The sequence below is a fragment of the Dama dama genome, chromosome X (assembly GCF_033118175.1).
Source record: "Dama dama isolate Ldn47 chromosome X, ASM3311817v1, whole genome shotgun sequence".
Classification (NCBI taxonomy): domain Eukaryota; kingdom Metazoa; phylum Chordata; class Mammalia; order Artiodactyla; family Cervidae; genus Dama; species Dama dama.
This window is the reverse complement of record NC_083714.1, coordinates 116,684,561-116,704,804: the sequence shown is the minus strand read 5'-3', so window position 1 is coordinate 116,704,804 and position 20,244 is coordinate 116,684,561. Positions and strand designations below refer to the sequence as shown.

Here is a 20,244-nt window from a genome sequence, read left to right as displayed (position 1 = left end):
TAGTTTTGAGATAGAGTCCTCCTGAGTTTGTTGTATATCTCAAGCAATGATAACCTCATATGCATTAATTCAAAGTTCATGTGTCTGTCAAGAAGTTTTCTAAGTAGCTTTATATACATATGCAGTAAGCATCTATCATATGGTCAGAAAGGCTTCAGTTTGGTCTCTAGATGGAGCTCTTAATGACTATTAATATGGACAAATTAACATATTGTAACCTCAGTTTTCTTATCTGAAAAATAGAGATACAATGTATTCCTATTGAGATTATTGAGAGAATTAAGTGAGAGAATATATCTAAAACTCAGCCTCTTCTAGGTTCATTGTAAATGTTGTCTCATCCTACTTTGTTTTGTTTATTAAATGCGGAAATTGAAGTGCTGAAATTAATAAAATTAATAGCCATTACAGGGTAATATGTAAATCAGTAATTAAATGAGACTAGACTTCAGATTTGCTAACTCACTGTTGAGCTAAAATTTTTTCACTGGAAAATTGTTTATGAAAGAAGAAAAAAGCAATTGGTCATTTTTAGTATTTGCTCTGAAGTTATCATATAGAGGCTAGTTTTCACCTTTAAGTATTTCTTATAAAGCTACTATGCATTTTCCTATTTACATATAATTGTTTTTCCAACACTTTTTTTTTCCTTTAACATTGCAGTGGTCTTTAATTCATTTGCCCCTTGATTTCATCTATAAAATTATCTGGGTTCTGTCAGTCCCTACCATTAAGCAAAACACAGCTGCTGTGCAAAAAATGAAACAACAAACTCTGATTTATAAATGTTACCCAGATCAGATTGCAGTTCTATTTGGCAAAATTGCATTTTCAGTTGACCACATCAGTATGCCCCTCACTTGGCTGCAAGGTGTTGTTTTAGGAAGGAACCATTTTGATTCTGAAACACATTAGAAGGGTAGGAAAAGAGTAATATCAGTGCTATGCTGCCTGGATTCTGCATTTTGTGTTGAGAATTCTATAACAACTTGATTGAATTCTATATTTAATGCAATATTAAAATATTTTAAAATGGTAATAAAAGCAAAACATTAATTCAAATGTATACAAATTGTAGTAGATTGAATTCTATCAGAAATTATACTGACAAAAAAAAAAAAGAAATTATACTGACATACTAACTCATATTGGGTTCAGCCCTTAGAAACTCTTCTTTTTGTAACTGTGTGTTCATTATAGTTTATAGATTGGAAGTTCTTTTTAATAAGAAGAGAGGAAGGGAAGGAGAACAAAATAAAGCAAGATAGCCTGATTATATACAATGGAGTACAGATTAGCCCCTTATCAGAAAATAGAAAACCTCTAACCAAAGGTGGTGGAAATGAGTGCTAACCATGAACAGAAAACAGTGACTTGGGGCCATCAGCACAGCTTCACAGACAATAATTTTGATTGTCAGTGATCTAGGACACGAAGAACTATTGGGAAGGGTAATACATTTTGAATTGTAGGAAAAGGGACAGATGCATTCAGAGTAAGAGGCGTTGTCGGTGCTGGGCTTGAGGCACAGACCAAATAATTGGGGAGTTTGGAGCATCACAGAGGATTTGGTACGAGAGACAGACACTGAAACAAAACCTACACAGATCTGCCTTTACTCTGTCTAGAATAATTTTTCATTAATCATTAAAAAAGCTGAATGAGACCTATCTATAAAATTATTTAACTTCTATTGTAACTTTGTAAAGTTACCATCTGTCTTAATCAATAATAGAGAAATTAATAGTGTTTACTTTTTAAGGGACATGAACTTGGGCAAACTTCAGGAGATGGTAAGGGACAGGGAGGCCTAGCATGCTATAGTCCATGGGGTCACAAAGTGTCAGACTCAACGTGTGACTGAACAACAACTCCTTAAGGAAGTATCTCATCATCAAAAAGTAACTTACATCACCTATTAGAGGTAATAGGGCACTTCAAGAAACTACTTAAAAATCAGAATCTAATAGCCATGAAGAAGCTAGGGATATCTTTTATCATGATTGAGTTTATGGCCACTTGTCAAATCTTTTGTTTTATGTTAACTTCATTATAGATTGATTGCCAATGGAAAATTATGAATATCAGAATTTAATCTAAAACACTCTTTCTGAAAGAATTGTCAATATATTAATGATAGTACTTAGCAACAAAAAAGGTATAATTTCATAAGACTTTAGAGTTATTCTTAAAATAGTTTAATCCATCCCCTTCAAATAAGCAGATATGCCTGAAAGATTAATTAACTTGACCATGGTCATTGAAATGTTACCAAACTCAGATTCAGCTGCCGCTTGAAAGCCAGTACTTGAGAGACAAATGTTGGTTGGAAAAGGAAAAGTTTCTTTATCTAGGAGGTGGGCCACTTGGGGAGATGGCAGACTCATGTCCCGGAACCAACTCTTAAGATTCTTCTTGGCCATAAAAATTTTTTAAGGGAAGCTAGTTGCAGTTAGTCATTGAAGTAGGAGTTTATATTCTTTGCCATCTTCCATTGTGCACATACTTGTTGACTTCTTGTGATCTTTCTTCATGTGCTATCTTGTTCACATAGTCTGCTCATGGGGTTACCGAGGGGGAAGCTGGGGAAAAGATCTACTCATCCATTAAGTACTTATTCTTCATTCCTACTTCTTCAGTCTAAGACAGAGAGACAATACGTTACACAAAGCATTGTGTGATCAAAAGATTTGAGAGGTATGCTTGGACTGGACCAGTGAAGCGTGGGGGTACCTGGTGTAGAGGTTAAGTTAAAATATAGCCTGATGGAGTCTATTACTGTTAGCTTTTAGGAGCTGCTTACAGATCCCCGCTGTCAGACATCATTCCATTTCTATGGGATCAGGGGCAAAGGCTGATCTGTAGCTGCTTTAGGCTGAGAAAGGTCATCAAGAACTTGGAATGGAAGATGTCAATATGGGTCCATAGCATCTCCTTGCTGACAACATAAGTTGCCCGCAGAATAAGCCACAATTATTTTGATGCCTACGAAGATACAGATTATTATGAGCACTAATGTTAATCCCATTCCTTTGAGGCCAGTTTTGGGAATTGTGCTAGCCATTGATTTAGTACAGCTCAAGATGGAGCAGCTTATGTCATGGCTACAGTCTGGTCATCATGCAGTTAGTTTTTTCCCTCTGGTGGCAGTTATACATGTTTGTAAAACAACTCAGCAGTGTGCATCAGACACTGTTGCCTATGTCCTTTAGGAAGGAACCTAAGATTCTGTGACTCTATTGTCCTAATAACTGACTGCTTGAAGGTACTCTTTTGTGCCTCAGGGGAGCTGAAAGACTTCAACTTTTCTACAAATAAGAGGCAGGGGACACGGATAGTCCTTTGCATTTGGAACAACCCCTCAGGATTCTGCTCAGTTTGAGAAACAACCTACATTGAAATTAGAGGGAAATTGTTTCTCAATTTCATGTGTGTGGTACATTTGTTTCCTACCTAAACCATTTCAGTGTCAAGTCGTTTTTCACATATTCACACAAGGAACTAGGAAGACAAAGACATGTCTATATCATTTAAACCACCTACTGAAAGCAGTACATTATAATTATTCCTGTGCATGTGTATGACCGTGGGCAAATTAAGTTCAGGTACACTTGGAGCTATGAAAGCAGACAGTGCTAATGGGATTACATTGCATTAGATTACAAGATATTGATATAATCACCCCCAAAACCTTATGGTTAGTTTTAAGGACTAACAAGTCAGAGAGAATGTATAGACAGTGTACTTTACTTTCATAAAAAAATCTATATGAAATTCAATGATTACATCAGAGAATGTGAGAAAGATGCTGGCAGGAAGAAAACACATATAGGCAAACCAAAGATTGTCTAAACAGCCAGATCCCTCAGTCACTGGATCTATTTCAAGGTGGAGGATTGGGAAATGTTTGCTCTGGCACCTTCACTGGGGCTGCATACCTTTCAAATAATTTTTCGAGGACAGATTGCACCATAGTTTTAAGAGCAACCACTGGGGAGATATTTGTCAATAGCTATCACTAGTTTGAGATTCTACCCTGCTTGCAAGCTAAGGAGTTAGTCTGTCACATTTTAATGGATGCTGGCAGGAGACACAGTACTCCAAGGTCAGAGACAAAGGTCTTTATTACTCAGAACACAGCAGGCAGCATGAGCTTTATATTTGCATCTGTTCGCCTTGACCCTCAGGTCTCACAGGTTTGGTGCGGGGCATTCCCACAGAGAGTATGCATACAAAGGGTTTGTGTCACAACTGAGGAACCCTGAGTGTAAGGAACCTAAATCCTTTACGGGAGCTTGCTGACAGACCTGCCCATTATCTTTATGGTCCCGAAGAGTTGACAAATCTGTCTTCTGACCAAGGGAATTATGAGACACTATCTCTCTCATCTTAGGCTGTTTGCTTATACAAACATCCTTGAAAAGAGAGTCTAGAGCAAAATCTCTCAGTGCGTGTACTCAAAAGACATGCAGAAATGTGAGTGGTCCATGGAAAATTGCTTCCCAACAGGAATCCTGCCATCAGTCACTCATGAATGTGCCCAGATTGCTCCAGATGAACTTTCCCTCTAATCAGGCACCTTTTCAACTTTGCTGGACCAGAGGACGGGAGGTGACAGCTGGCACCTGCCTTTAGAAGCACCGATATAAAAACAATAAGCCTTGAATCCTACATGCTGCCTCACATGCTATAACACTCTGAATGCCCAGGCCCTTCATTTTTATAAATCCCTCATTCAGCACTGACTGATGGGAACAAGAAAGGAAGAAAAGAGGAAAGAAGTTAGGATGTAATTATTTTACTGTCCAGTGGCTTTATGAATTTCCTCCCAGGATATTTTTCTGGCTTCCAAGGTGAAGCTGGGGTGTACCACGTGTAATCACACATCAGCCACTTTCCAGAGGAAGGGAGGGAAATTAACCCACTTCTCTGTCTGAGGGGCCTGGGGCGACAGGGTCGGAGACCACGAGGTCAAATAACCACCGAGTCACATTCTGTCATTTTTTCTGAATTGAGTTTAGGGTTTACCCAGTTAGTTAGTGCCTTTAACAGGTTCATCATCTGTGCAAGGAGGTAGTAGAGGCAGCAACATAATGAACACAGAGCCTCCCCACACAGATAGGGAATCGGCCGCACTGTTGCAGGAAGGGGGACCCCTTCCAGGGCCCGAAACTGGGCTCTTGTCTAACACTCGGAGATGAATTGTCTGAGGAGACACATGTGCTGAGAAAGCAAGAGATTTTATTGGGAAAGGGCACCTGGGTGGAGAGCAGGAGGGTAAGGGAACCCAGGAGAACTGCTCTGCCGGATGGCTCGCAGTCTTGGGTTTTATGGTGATGGGATTAGTTTCCGGGTGGTCTTTGGCCAATCGTTCTAATTCAGAGTCTTTCCTGGTGGCGCACGCATTGCTCAGCCAAGATGGATGCTAGCAAGAGGGATTCTGGGAAGTGGACGGACAGGTAGTGTCTCCTCTCGATCTTTCCCGAACTCTTCCGGCTGGTGGTGGCCTACTAGTTCCGTATTCCTTATCAGGATCTCCTGCCATAAAACAACTCATGCAAATGGTTACTATGGTGCCTGGCCAGGGTGGGCGGTTTCAATCAGTGTGCTTCCCCTAACACCACCACCGTCAACAGCAGCCAGATTTGGAGTTGGAGGAAAGTCGGGGTTGGAAATAAGTATACCATCCTTAAGACTGTAGTTTACTTGCAGTCTATGGGGTCGCAAAGAGTCAGACACAGCTGAGCAACTGAGCTGAACTGATCCCACCTGTTTGGGCTTCCCTGGTGACTCAGCAGTAAGGAATCTGCCTAACAATGCAGGAGAAGAGGGTTGGATCCCCAGGTTGGTAAGATCCCCTGGAGAAGGAAATGTTAACCCACTTCAGTATTCTTGTCTGGAAAATCTCATGGACAGAGGAGCCTGGCAGGCTATAGTCCCTGGGGTTGCAAAAGCATCAGACACGACTGAAACACTAACACAACACCAATCCTACTTATTACCTGATTTCTGGTTCAAGGATTAAAACTCCTGTTTTCCCATACCTAGTCACTTTTCTACTTAATTATAGAGAAAAGTGAAAGAAAATGAAAGTGATAGTAGCTCAGACTCTTTGCGACCCCATGGACTCCTGGGTCCATGGGATTTCCCAGGCAGTTGCAAGGTTGCCATTTCCTTTTCCAGGAGATCTTCACCATCCAAGAATTGAACCCGGGTCTCATGCATTGGCAAGCAAATTCTTTACCGATGAACTAGCAGGGAAGCCCTAATTATATAGAATTTACATGAAAATAAGGCCACTAAGTCCCTGATGGTGGCATGGCATGCCAGTCCCTCCCAGGTATCAAACAGGTGCCCCCTGCAGGGGAAGCGAGAAGTCTCAACCACTGGACTACCAGGGAAGTCCCCTCTGAAAACTCTGCATTTATCATTATAAAGCATTAACAAGCAAGAAAATATTTTCTTGTATTTTTACCTTTCAGTGGACAAAGGTTTAGCTGAAATCTTCTCTCCTTTGACACTGTCCTCATCCAGGGCATGCTTAAAATTTTCCTTGTAGCATAAAGGGCAGACAGGGATATTGAAACTGAAAAAGAGTAACTGTCGCACCAGATGTTGCCAGTCTTTCATTTAAATTAGCTCTGACATTTCAGGCACAAGCTTGGTGATTTCTGATTTGCCTAATTTCTGTAAGATTTTATTTTAAACAACAAACAGGACCTTTTGAGATTTTTTTTTTTTTGGAATGCTGTGATCTGGGACAAATGCCTAGTTCGTCTTCACTGTGGTTCCTGACTCAGAGCTCCTAAACCCCTTAGGATTGCCTGAACAATAAGAGTAATGGGAGTGTCTTTTGTGATAATAGTTGGTCTTCTGTCCTCAGTGTCTGAAACCACTTCAGAATCACAAAGGTGAAATGGGTGCCTTGTTATTCAAAATGAGCTTCTTTCCACAGGCTACTAGGTTAATGGTAATGGTATGAAAGCATCTTTAGGATGGGGGCTTGTTGCCAGAGGAACCAACTATGAATAGAGGGTTGGAACTTTCAGTCCCACCCCTTGACTTCTGACTGGGCTGAATCAATCACCAGGGGCCCGAGACTTAATCACTGCTGCCTTTGTACTGAAGCCTCTATCAAAACCGAAAAGGACAGCATTAAGAGAGCTTCTGGCTTGGTGAACACTTGGAGATGTGGGGAGAGTGAGCGGCGCACCTGAAAAGAGCCTGGAAGCTTCGTGTCCCATCCCATACACTTTTCTCTCTGCATCTCGTCCATCTGGCTGTTCCTGAGTTACATCGTCGTATAATAAACCAGTGATCTAGTAAGTAAGCTATTTCTCTAAGTTCTGTGAGCCATTCTAGCAAATTAATTGGACCCAAGGAAGGAGGGAGTCATTGGAACCTCGGATCTATAGCCAGACAGTCAGAAGCACAGGCGATAACCTGGGTTTGCAACTGGCTTCTGCATTAGGGGTGGGAGGGTAGCAGTCTTGTAGTACTGACCCCATAACCCAGGAATCTGATGCTATTTTAAGGTAGGTAGTGTCAGAAGTGAGTTGAATTGTGGGACACCCAGCTGGTGTCACAGAGAATTGCTTATTGGTGTGAGGAAACCCTCCACACACACCCCGCTCTCCCTGTCCCAGAATGGGTATTGGTGACCAGAATACTTCTTACCTGTATAGATGAATACTTTGACTTCATATTTGTGTATAGAGTGTTCAGAATGATACTGACCTATTTAGCAAAGATGAATGTTCTTCTTAATCTATTAATCTTACTTACAATCTGTTTTACATGTGAAGGTGGAATATATATCACAGTTACGAAGACAGAGTAAAGCTAAGCATTCATTCAATTTCCAGTTATGAACTCTGAATTCTGTGAATTCTTTGAAACCTATGTCTCAACTCATTTTAAATTATTCACCTTTACAAATAAGCCTTCACCTTTGTGCTTCATATTGCCAGTGTTTTGGATGAAACAGAAGTGGAGAAAGTTGGGTAGAACTGTTATGTCAGATTTTCGTCAAATGATAACATTCAGGAATCCGTGATTGAGCTGAAGCAGATTTCCTGTGTGGTTTTAGCAATTCCTTTGTCTGTTAATTGCCCCAGCTACCTGCCGAAAGCAAACTATTAAATTGAATGTGGGGGATGGGACTGGGTTCTACCAATGTTTGTTGGTAACCTTACATCTTGATAGATTGCCCACTATTGACGACTTTTTGCATGAGAAAGGTAGGGAAGTCTCTACCCAAGGGCACAGAGTCCTTTAGGGTATGGATTAATAAACTTCTCAGAGTCTCTAAGAAATTCTGCTTCAAGGCTACTCAAAATTTATTGAAATGTCAGTCTGTTTTCCAAAAGGCTTAATCATGAGATAAATGCAAATTAAATTCAAATTCCAAATGCAATGACAAACAAAGAGCCTATTTAGAAATCTCTTTTGCAATAGAGATTTGGGGGTGGAGTTTTTTGTTTTAATTTTTTGCTTGTTTCTTCTATTCTGTTTTTTGATGTGATGATGATAACTTGAATAGCTGAATGAATTTCAGCTAAAGTAGAGATTGGTTTACTCTGATTAGCTGAAATCATTGCTAATGACTGACATTGACTGTATTTTCTGTGCTAACAGACCAGTGATGGGGTTCAGAGCAGGCCAGCTCCAGATGTGTCACTCTGGCATGTGGATTACTTTCAGTTGAAAATAAACAAGGCCCAAAAGACTTAAGAACCATTTACTTCCTTCTTACAGCCTAAAAAAAAATTTCAAATAGGAGACCTGTCCCCGGAAGGAGCTATCACCTATAATTAGTGCGTGTGTGTGCTCAGTTGTGTCCAACTCTTTGTGACCCCCTGGACTGTAGCCCACCAGGCTCCTCTGTCCATGGGATTTCCCAGGCAAGAATACTGGAGTGGGTTGCTGTTCCTCCTCCAGGGGATCTTCCTAACTCAGAGATCAAATTTGCATTCGCCACTAAGCCACCTGGGAAGCCCACAGTTATAGAAAACTCTAATAAAGTGATAGACAGCGAGAAACCCAGTAAAGCCTATTTGATTGGTGTCCTCTCTGTGTCCCGTTGTCTTTGGATGCCCAGTAAACATTTGTTTATGAAACATGAACTCATTCCATCTCCTTGTGAATTAGCTTCCTTCCCTTTGAGATCTCAGACCTCTACCTCCTTCTCTTTAGTCTAGAAAAAGGACTAAGATTAAGGGACATTCATACTAAGAATGTTAAAATCACTACACTCCACCCTCTAGAGTTTAACGGAGTGGCCCTACTGTGAAGCCCAATAATCTTTATTTGGACAAGCATGTTAAGAGATTCTGATGGAGGTTTCCTGTAAGGTACTTCGAGAAAGATGGATTTAATTTGAATTTATTCTTTTTGAGAATAAGCACATTTCATTTTTTGGTGTAAAATAAGAATTTGGGGATTGAGTTCAAGTCCAGACTATAAATCCACTAGAATATAAACTCTTGCGAGGACAGGGATTTTTTTTTCCCCTGTTCAGTGATACATGCCCAGAACCTGGAAGAATGGCTTTTAAATAGTAGATGCACGCAAGCCATTTGTTAACTTAATGCATGAACTCACAGTATAAAGACTGCATTCCCTGAATATCTTCTAACATGTGTTATAACCAGAAACAGTTCGCAAATGGATTTTTGAACAACAGAAGGGTGCTGTTAAATTGACAGCAGACGGGTTAGCTCTGAAACATTGGCACCTCAAACGGGAAATAGGGCTGATAAAGAAAGGCCAGGATGAATAGAGTTACTTGACAATTCTGCTGATATCTAGGTCAATCCTAGTCTCTTTTATTTTTAATTGTAGGATAATGCTTTACAGTGCTGCGTTAGTTATACTGCAGAAACTATGTAAGTATATAGTATGTAACATGTATGTAATGTATGTATATAATATATGTAAGTATACATATGTATATGTAACTATATGTATGTAATTAATATGTATGTAAATATATGTAAGTATACATATATCCCTCCCTCTTGAGCCTCCCTCCCCTCCCCTCTCACCCCCCGCTAGGTCATCACAGAGCACTGAGCTGAGCAACCTGAGCTACTCCACAGGTTCCTACTATCTATTTTACACATGGTAGTGTATGGATAGCAAACCTAACCTTCCAGTTCATTCTCCAAAATATAGAAGACTCCCTGAATTTGTGTGTCATCCTTGCTTGGGGGCCATGCTAATCTTGTCTGCATCATTCCAGTGTTAGTGATCAAGGCTGACCAAGGGAGCCTGGGCAATCCTAGTTGTGATCATTGTATTCCTTTCTTATACCTGCTGTAACAAAGTATCAAACTGTGTGGCTTAAACAACAAATATTTATTTTCTCCCAATTCTGGAATCTTTAAGCCCAAGATCAAGGTGTTGGCAAAGTTCCTTCTGGGGGCTATGAGGACAAAGCCATCTTATGCCTGTCTTCTTGCTTCTGTTGCTTTGCTGACAGTCTTTGGCATTCTTTAACTGGTAGATCCATCACCCTAACCTCTACCTTCATGTTTACATGCTGTTCTTCCTTTTCCTGTGTCTATCTCTGTTCAATTATGTGTGATTTTGTTTGTTTGTTTTTGTTTTTAAGGATACAATCATATTGGATTAGGGCCCACTTTGATGACCCACCTTAACTTGAATGTCTGCAAAAACCCTTTTTCCAAATATGGTCACATTCTCAAGTGCCTTGATCGATTGTCCTTGGTGGCTTTGGGTTGTCCCCCTCTGATGAGAGATGTTCTTGGAGCTGTAGCGTGGGAATCCCAGAAGTCAAGATGAAGTTCTGATGAGGAGATATGTAAGTGAAATTGTAGCTTTCTCCTCCCCTTCCTCCCGTATTTTCTGAGCTTTCCCTATGCCTGTTGGAGATACCAGGCCCTTTCCAGATTCTTCTTGGACAGTAATACCATGGAAATGAATATCGCTTGTACATGACCCTTAGGCAAGCAAAGCTTTTTATTAGAAGAGACAGCTTGTGCACAAGGGAGAAGGAAAAGAGCCAGCTCCCCGAGTAGAAGGGACAAGTTGCTTTTATGACAAAAGGGAGGGCTTGTCTCATGATCACTGATAGTTTCCAGAGATTGTCAAGCTTCTTGGATCAGCAATAGGTAACTCCATAGGGAGTGCTTCTGTGAGGGGAAAGAAATGCATGAGAATTTTCTGCAAGATAACCCAGAAACTGATACGGTTAAAATTTACAGTTGAGCTTCTTGTCTTCTGGCAGCAAGGTATACTCCTTAGTATAACAGAGATAAAATTATTTTTTTCTTCCTGCCAGCTGGGTTTTTGTTTCTGGGACTCAGACGCCCAGGGCCTTTGTTCTTTAGCTTGCACGACCTGTTTTGCCCAAGGCCCTTCCCTGGTCCTTTTCCAAAATGGCTCTACTCTTGTCTTTTTCTTTTTTTTCATTGTTGTTCAGTCACTCAGTACGACTCTTTGTGACCCCATGGACAGCAGCATGCTAGGCTTCCCGGTCCTTCACCATCTCCCGGAGATTGCTCAAACTCATGTCTATTGAGTCAGTGATTCCATCCAACCATCTCATCCTCTGTCATTCCCCTTCTCCTGCCCTCAATCTTTCCCAGCATCAGGGTCTTTTCCAATGAGTCAGCTCTTCGCATCAGGTGGCGAAAGCATTGGAGCTTCAGCTTCAACATCAGGCCTTCCTGTGAATATTCAGGGTTGATTTCCTTTAGGATGGTCTGGTTGGATCTCCTTGCAGTCCAAGGGACTCGCAAGAGTCTTCTCCAGCCTCACAGTTTGTCTTAGTTTGTCTCCCAGTTTGTCTGTTTAGGACCTACAGTCTCATTTGTTGTGTCAACAGGTGGGTGGGGCCATGGCATCACATGATTTGAGTTCACTACCATACCTCAGTTCTTTTCAGCTCTGTATGGGATCTTGTGTCCCTTTATTCAGCACCTGAGTGTTCACTAGCTCCTATGTTAGGGAAAGAAAAATCTTGAGTGTTAGGGACCTCACTGGATGAGGGAAAAAAAAGGCATCTCTTCATGTGCAATTCTACTTTCTACAAGGGCTGCTTCCAGCAAGATCTGCTTCCAAGGGGTTGAAATTGTCCTTTGCAGAGACACCACTTGTTTCTGCCTTAACTCTAGCTAAGGCAGCGTGAGTCCTCAGTCATGTCTGACTCCTTACAACCCCATGTACTATAGCCCACCAGGATCCTCTGCTCATACAATTTTCCAGGCAAGAATACTGGGGTGGATTGCCATTTCTTCCTCTAGGGGATCTTCCTGACCCAGGGATTGGACCTGACCCTCCTGCATTGGCAGGTGGATTCTTTAACACGGAGCCACCTGAGAAGCCCTTAGCTCTAGCATTAGAGAATTATTAGGGGGACATACGATGGCTCCTCTCAGATGGTCCAGATCTGGAGCTGTATCCCTTGAAAGCTGCCTATTTTCAGGAGTTGGTGGTATAGGAACTATAAGCATGGGATTTGGAGTCTAACAAATGGAATGAATAGCAGTGTGTGCTATCATCACAGGGAATTCTCTCGCTCTTCCTCAATTATTTATTTGTTTTTCAGAAACAAACTTAGACTGTTCTTTTAATAATTCAGTTAAACTTTGCAATAATGGAATGTGGCAACACAGTGCTACTGGGAAATGAGTCTTGGGCAATTAGTATAGACCTCAATTAACAAAATGAGAATTCAAATATCCACTGAAACAGTCTTTAAGTGCCATACGAGGGATGAGGGGAAAAAATGGAATGGCATACGTTCAATGACTTATGTTCATGCAGCTCTGTTCTGATTCTTTCTGAACACATTGACACTAATAAAGATTGTACAGGTGTTCTTACAGATTTTCTATGACAGGGACTAGGGCTCCTCTTGGAATATGTAGGATGTCAGAGAGTTTCTCTCTGTTTTACAAAGATCTGTGCTGTGCATGAGGCTCCCCTGGGCATCAGAAGCCTCCTGTCAAAGCTTAGTACAGTGTTTCTTGTACACTTAAGAAAGAAAAGAGTTTGTTAATGGCACAGGGAGCACAAGTAGCTCTAATTTTCAGAAAACAGGACTTGAACCTTTGTCATTTCATTCTTTTTTTTTTTTTTTTTTGCCTGTGCAGTGTCTTGGTTGTGGCACTCGGATCTTTAGTTGCAGCATATGAACTCTTACTTGCGGCATGTGGGGTAGTCCTTGACCAGGGATCAAACCCCATCCCCCTGCATTGGGGGTGCAGAGTCTTAGCCACAGGACCACCTGGGAAGTCCCTGTCATTTCATTCTTGATAGCTACTTAGGGCAACCACTTACTTTTGGACCATTATAATCATCCCTTAGTATCTGCTAAAACTGGCTTCAGGACCCCTGCAGATCCTGAAATGCACACATGCTCAAGTCCCGTACGTATGCTCATGTTCATGGGAAGGACTGATGCTGAAGCTGAAACTCCAATACTTTGGCCACTTCATGCGAAGAGTTGACTCATTGGAAAAGACCCTGATGCTGGGAGGGATTGGGGGCAGGCGGAGAAGGGGATGAGAGGATGAGATGGCTGGATGGCATCACTGACTCGATGGACATGAGTTTGAGTAGACTGTGGGAGTCTGTGTGTGCTGGACAGGGAGGCCTGGCATGCTGTGATTCATGGGGTCACAAAGAGTCGGACACGACTGAGCGACTGAGCTGAACTGAACTGAACTGATATGTATATCCCCTCCCTCTTGAGCCCCACTCACCCCCCAGGTTAATTTAAAGTAGTGGTTCTCAACGTGTGCTCACTGGATTAGTGGCATCTGCCTCATCTTGGGGCTTGTTGGAAATGTGGATTCTCTGAACCTGACCCAGACCTACTACTGTATCAGAGAGTCTGGGAGTATGACCCAGGAATCTGCTGTAAAGCAGGCGATTTTGATGCATGCTATTTGAGAAATTCTGACTTAAAGGATATAATCTCACAAAGTCCCTCCCCTCTCTCTCCTTATCCCAAAATGTGGCTTTTAGTTTAAAAGCTTTTTCTGATATGTAATAAGCACTTTCTTGTCATTTAGTACATTGTGCTCATTCGTGTCCAACTCTTTGCAACCCCGTGGACTGTATAGTCCATGGAATTCTCCAGGCCAGAATACTGGAGTGGGTAGCCTTTCCCTTCTCCAGGGCATCTTCCCAACCCAGAGATCGAACCCAGGTCTCCCACATTGCAGGAGGATTCTTTACCAGCTGAGCCACAAGGGAAGCTCAAGAATACTGGAGTGAGTAGCCTATCCCTTCTCCAGCGGATCTTCCCAACCCAGGAATTGAACCGGGGTCTCCTGCACTGCAGGTGGATTCTAAACCAGCTGAGCCACCAGGGAAGCCCTTTAGTACATCAGGAAGGTTTTTTTTTTTTCCTCTCAGTTAGTGAGAAATAGTCACAAATTCAACCAGGGTATGGATAAGTGAAGAGGGCAAAGGGAAAAATTACGGGTTCAGAGCATAAATTATTCTGGGGGGTTGTTGAGAACCTCAAATCTTGAAACCTCAGAGTTGAGAAAGCAATGAAAAGGAAATACAGGAAGGACTGAATTCTAAATTGACATTGCCCAATTTTGTTCAAGATTAATTCTATGACAGTCAGTTGCTTTCCTGAAATGCTATTGTCTTTTTAAATTGATAATTCCAGCCTGTTGGTTCAACCAATCTATTGATCCAATCTGCTAATTTTTTTAAATTATTTTATTTTATTTTGTTTATTTATGGATGTGCTGGACCTTCGTTTTTGCATGGGCTTTTCTCTTGTTGCAGTGCGCATGCTGTTCATGGCTATGGCTTCTCTTGTTGCAGAGTACAGGCTCGAGGGCATGTGAGCTTCAGTAGCTGCTGTTCCCAGGCTCCAGAGCAGAGGCTGAGCAGTTATGGTGCCCTGGCTTAGTTGCTCCACGGCATGTGGGATCTTCCCGGACCAGGAACCGAACCTGTGTCTCCTGCTCTGGCAGGTAGGTTCTTTTACCACTGAGCCACTAGGGAAGCTCCCAGTCTACTAAGTTTATAAAGTAAAGCAAAAATAGTGAGTTGCTCTCACAGTAGAAATAATTTCTTAAGGAACTAAATCCTCCTTTAACTCTGATTGGGACCTGACTAAGGGGAAGTAAATGCCTGTCTGTTGGATCTGCTGAATGTGTCCAGGCCAGCCAGTAAGTAAGAAGTCTACAGATGTAGCTCTCAGGGAGATTCTGTGGCTTTGGGGAACTAATATTGGGGTACAAAGCAATAACCAAGAGTTGATTATATCTTATAAAGCCCAACTTGCACAAAACTTGCACGGAGTGAGCCCTCTGCATGGGTGTTTTCCTGTCCTCAACTGTTTCATGAGCATTTGCCAGACAATTTAATGGCAGCAACCAAAAGTTTTATGAGCTAGAAATCACTTGCATGATGTTTTCTGTACATTGAAAAAAAATAAAATTAGAGAAGTGCCATGTTTCTGCATAGCAGTAAAAACCCTTATGCTATTTCCTTTGGTCCCTATTTAGGATGGGATTAGAGTCTCGCTGGCAGGGTACTTTTTACTATTTAAGAAGGTAGTCCTGATTCTGAATCTTCGAAGACATCACTTGCTAAACTTTTGGTGTCTCTAAAGCTGAATGGGAATTATTTAATAAGTAAATTATGTCTGATAATATACTTTTTTCATCTTATATGTCTAAGAGAAAGCTGAAGCCTTTGTGCTCTATTTCTACCCTAAGCAGATTCACTGCAATGCAGTCCTAATACTAGCTACCTGGAGTTACCATTAGACTCCACAGACTTAAGGGTTCAGTCCTCCACAAGATTATCCTTAATTCAAGCACCAGCAAGCAATTCTCAGGGGCCACCCCATTTCTAAACAATGAGCTGTAAATTTGAGGATTCCCCTGACCTGTTCAGGTTCAATAATTGACTAGAACAACTCAGAGCTCTCTGAAAGCTCTGTTTTAATGGTCATATTTTTATTATAAATGGTATATATAGGACGTGGTTTGGAAGAGTCTAGAATGCACAATTTCCATACTCTCTACCTGTGGAGTAAGGGCTCAGGACCCTCCACCCCATACCCTGCATATCAGTGTGTTCACCAGCCAAGAAATTCCTCTTAGCTTTCACCTCCAAAGTTTTTATTGGGGTTTCATTACCTCAGTCAGATTGATTAAATCATTAGCTACAAGACTGAACTCAATCTGCAACCCACTACGTTCCCCAGAGGTTGAATTAGCCCAAAGTTCCAACAGTCTAATCACCTGGTGGTTGGTCTTTCTGGTGACCAGCCCCCATCCTGAAGCTAGGGGCCCACCATGAGTCACCTCATTAAGATAACAAAGACAATCCTATAACTATGGAAATTTCAAGGATTTTTGAAGTTCTATTCCAGGACCGGCAAGGGGGAGTTGTAGAGGCTATATTCTTTATTATGCCACACCTTGCTTTAACAAATTTATTTATTTTTCAAAGATGTAGACAAAATTAGAATACTTTTGCTCTAGTCAAACACCCTTAGTTTCACAAGCAGGCTGCATTACTTTCTAGCACAAAGATCTTAACTCATGACACTGTCATTTGGCAAACCTTTTCATGGCACCTGGGGCTTCCCTCATAGCCCAGTTGGTAAAGAATCTGCCTGCAATTCAGGAGACCCCTGTTCAATTCCTGGGTGGGGAAGATCTCCTGGAGAAGGGAAAGGCTACCCACTCCAGTATTCTGGCCTGGAGAATTCCATGGACTATAGTTTTATAGTTCATGCAGTCACAAAGAGTCAGACACAGCTGAGTGACTTTCACTTCACTTCACTTCATGGCACCTATTGATGGCAAATGGAAAGATAAAAGTTATCAGCAGGTTCTCTCTCTGTCTTTCCCCTTTTCTGTACTCTCCACTTCTTACTGTTTTCTAGGTCTTCTCATTGTTTCTTATGAATGTAGACTCATGTATCATTTTTCTTCCTTTTCCCAATTTGAGATTTAGCTAACACATTTTGAGATATGAGAAGTAAGAAAAATAATCATTAGATCAGCAGAGTAATGGAAAGTGATTTTTTTTTAACCAAACTTAAATTAGTTTTAGACTTCAGTGGGAATCATTTGCCATTTAAGTCTACATAATTCATTTATTCATCAAGTTGCTATGATATCCATGTGCTGAGAATAAAATAGTGATAGAGACAAAGGCCCTTATATCATGGAGTTAATATTCTAGTGGAAAATGGTAGAAAAGAAACAAGTAAGCAAAGGAGTGGGCAAGCTCATTCCAGAGAATGATGGCATGCTTAAAAAAAGGATCATGTAAAAACAACGCCTACTTGGGATGGGACAGGATAATCTACATTGAATAGGCAAGAAAACTCTTATTGAAACAAAGTAGTGGTCTTTGAGTAGAAATTTGACAGGAATGAGGGGCCATGGAGAAATCATGGGACAAGCTGTCCTTTTAAAAGGGAATTGAAGTGCAAATAATCTCAGGTAGAAAGAAATCTGTGGTGCGGCTCAAGTGATAGGGAATAAGGAAGGGAGATAGTAAGAGGCCAGATCATGTAAAACTAGTCAGATGTTTGGATTTTATTCTGAGTGTGAAAAGAAGCCATTGGATGACTTTAAGTATTATCTGATTCATGCATTAAAAAGAGCACACTGGCTGCTGTGCAAATTGGCAAGAATGGAACTAGGGAAACCAGTTAGGAGGCTTTTATATCAATTCAGACAACAGATTATAGTGACTTGGATTAGGGTCTCATGGTAGAAAGGGAGAGAGTATGTGGATTAATGGTACCATACTGGTTAAGGAGGTGCCAATTTTTAAAAAATATATATTGATTTATTAAAGGGCACAGTGTCTGCTAAATGGGAATGTCTCTATGGTATTTGCTAGACTAGGGGATAAGCCCTTCAAAATGACAGAGACTAAAGTTTTAGAATATTACGTACTATGTGCATATTTACACAATTGACATTATTAAACTATTTCTCAAGCACAGATTTTTAAAAATAATTTAGGTGCCACTTTTGGAGGAAAAATTTATACACATTAAAAAAAAAAATGCTTTTTTTGAGCCTCATAGCAGTCCTCTGTAACATTGTATACAGCTCCCATCATCTGCTCTCCTGCTCACCCTGCTCAATCTCTGAGACTCCCCTCCTCTACCCCAGCTTTTTTCCCATCCCATCTCTTCCATAATCCTGATGATACCAACGTCCTTGTTAGTAACTGTTCCAACCTCCTACTTCCTTCACAGGGTGGGAAAGGCAAAGATTAACCATTGCTCCTAAAGGGGTTCAATAGGGACCAAACTCCAACATAAAGAGGGAGTGAAAACTTGTGAAAACTCAGCCTAAAGTCACATGAGCTGCTTGCTTATTTGTTTTATTTTGGAATGGCCCTGTCTCCTGGTTAATGCATATTGAAAATATGTTTTCTCAGTCAGTGAGATTCTAGAAACTCAATTGCTTGTTATTCTGGACCACATTGTGTCTGTGGTTTTCCAATCAACTGGACTGTGCTGTGAATCACTAGCACAGGATCAAGAATGTTGTATCCAGGTTTTCTAGCTCTATTCCAGCTAGGATCTACATCATCATTTCTTCAGAAAAGTAATTGAGAATTTTTAATAATTAGTTGCATTACAGGGCACAACCCTGAAAAAGATCTGTCTTCCTTATGGTTTGGGTTTTACAGATTGTTATTACAAAGCTTGTCCGTGCTGTTGAACATGAACAGAAATTAGCACAGGAGTGCTGAGACAGCAGAATGGAGGGAGAAATGCATTTAGAGCTCCCTGGCAGGAAAGTGATGCCCAGTCTGGTCCAAGTAACCTTGTTGACTTTTATGGCTATTAACAGGCACTTATCGGTGGCAGGCATAAATTATATATTTTCAAAACTTTATCTGTGAAGTAAATATTCTTATTTATTTGTCAGTGGCTTAAACTAGAAGGAAATGGCAACCCACTCCAGTATTCTTGCCTGGGAAATCCCATGAACAGAGAAGCTTGGTGGGCTTCAGTCCATGGGGTCGCAGAGTCAGACATGACTAAGTGACTAAACAGTAACAACAAAACTAAGACAGGAAGAGGATAAATAGCTTGCCTGAAATGGTGGGGCTGAGACACAAATCTCGGATTACTTGAGCCCGCAAACTGATGGTTTTAAAACCTCCACTGTATTTCTGTACTTGATGCTACTCCCATGCAAAGCTCCCAGCATCAACCCCAAACCCTCAAGGTCATTGAGAAAGAATGTACATCTGAACCATCTTTGCATTTCTCATACTGCTTCACTTGATGTTCTGTATATAGTAGGTGCTCTGTATTTAATTGTCAAATGAATGAATAATTAACATTTTTGTAGACAAGAATCTGAATTAGGTCCTGAGAGGTGCTGCAGGCTTGTTTGTACGTAAAATGGAAAACAGTACCAAAAATTTAAAATTCTCTTTACTTTTTTGTCAGGGATGTTTTAGTAGTTGTAAAGGGGGAATCATTAATTCAGTGAAAGGCAGGAGTATGTTTTGGTTTGTGGAGAGACAATGACAGCTGAAGGGCAGACTCAAAATGTTGCAGCCCTCCTTACCTACAGCCTGACAGTGGCCTCATTGTGGGCAGAGTGCCCCTCCCTGGCCCTTGACTTTCAGCTTGACCTGCTGACTTGCTTTGTCCTACTATGTGTAGACAAGTCCTACCATGTGTAGACAGATATGAATGAGAGCCATTTCCAAATCTAGACCCTAGAAGGCCTCATGTGTTTCTGCTTGCCCTCTCACACTTAAGGCTTGAGAAAGCTTTCCCCAACCTGGGACCCAAATGAGACACATGGAATAGAGCTGAATCTCAGGACCCACCCTCGTTTGCCCAACTCCCAGTTGTATGAGCTTTACCATCCAATTGCAGATCCAGTAAAATAACAATTTCTGTAAAAGTCACTGAGCGTTGTGGCACAGCTAATGAATATTGAAAATATCCCCACTGTTTTCAGAATTAAATGCCAGGGGCTCTAGGTCAGCAATATGCTGTACTAACAGATAACAATTTGCTGTCGGTCTCTCACCTTTTGATTCTTTCAAGATAAACTTCAGAGATGACCCAGGGCTGAGAAGCTAGGACCTGATTAGCCAAATGAACAACTACAGGCACCCTCGATCTTTCAAGAAGAGCAGCCTCCCTGGGCTAATCCCTTAATGTAGAGATTAGTTCTCTTTTAGTAGTTTGGACTTGGATGCTATAAGAAAATTTCTTGTATGGTCTATAAT

The 20,244-nt window shown here is 41.2% G+C and overlaps 1 non-coding gene across 1 annotated transcript; it reads right to left on the bottom strand.

Moving 5' to 3' along the window:
* Positions 1-10,166: 10,166 nt before the first annotated feature.
* LOC133053300 (U6 spliceosomal RNA) lies at positions 10,167-10,274 on the bottom strand. The gene has a single exon (XR_009692223.1). It is a non-coding gene; the product is annotated as a U6 spliceosomal RNA (small nuclear RNA).
* Positions 10,275-20,244: the final 9,970 nt, after the last annotated feature.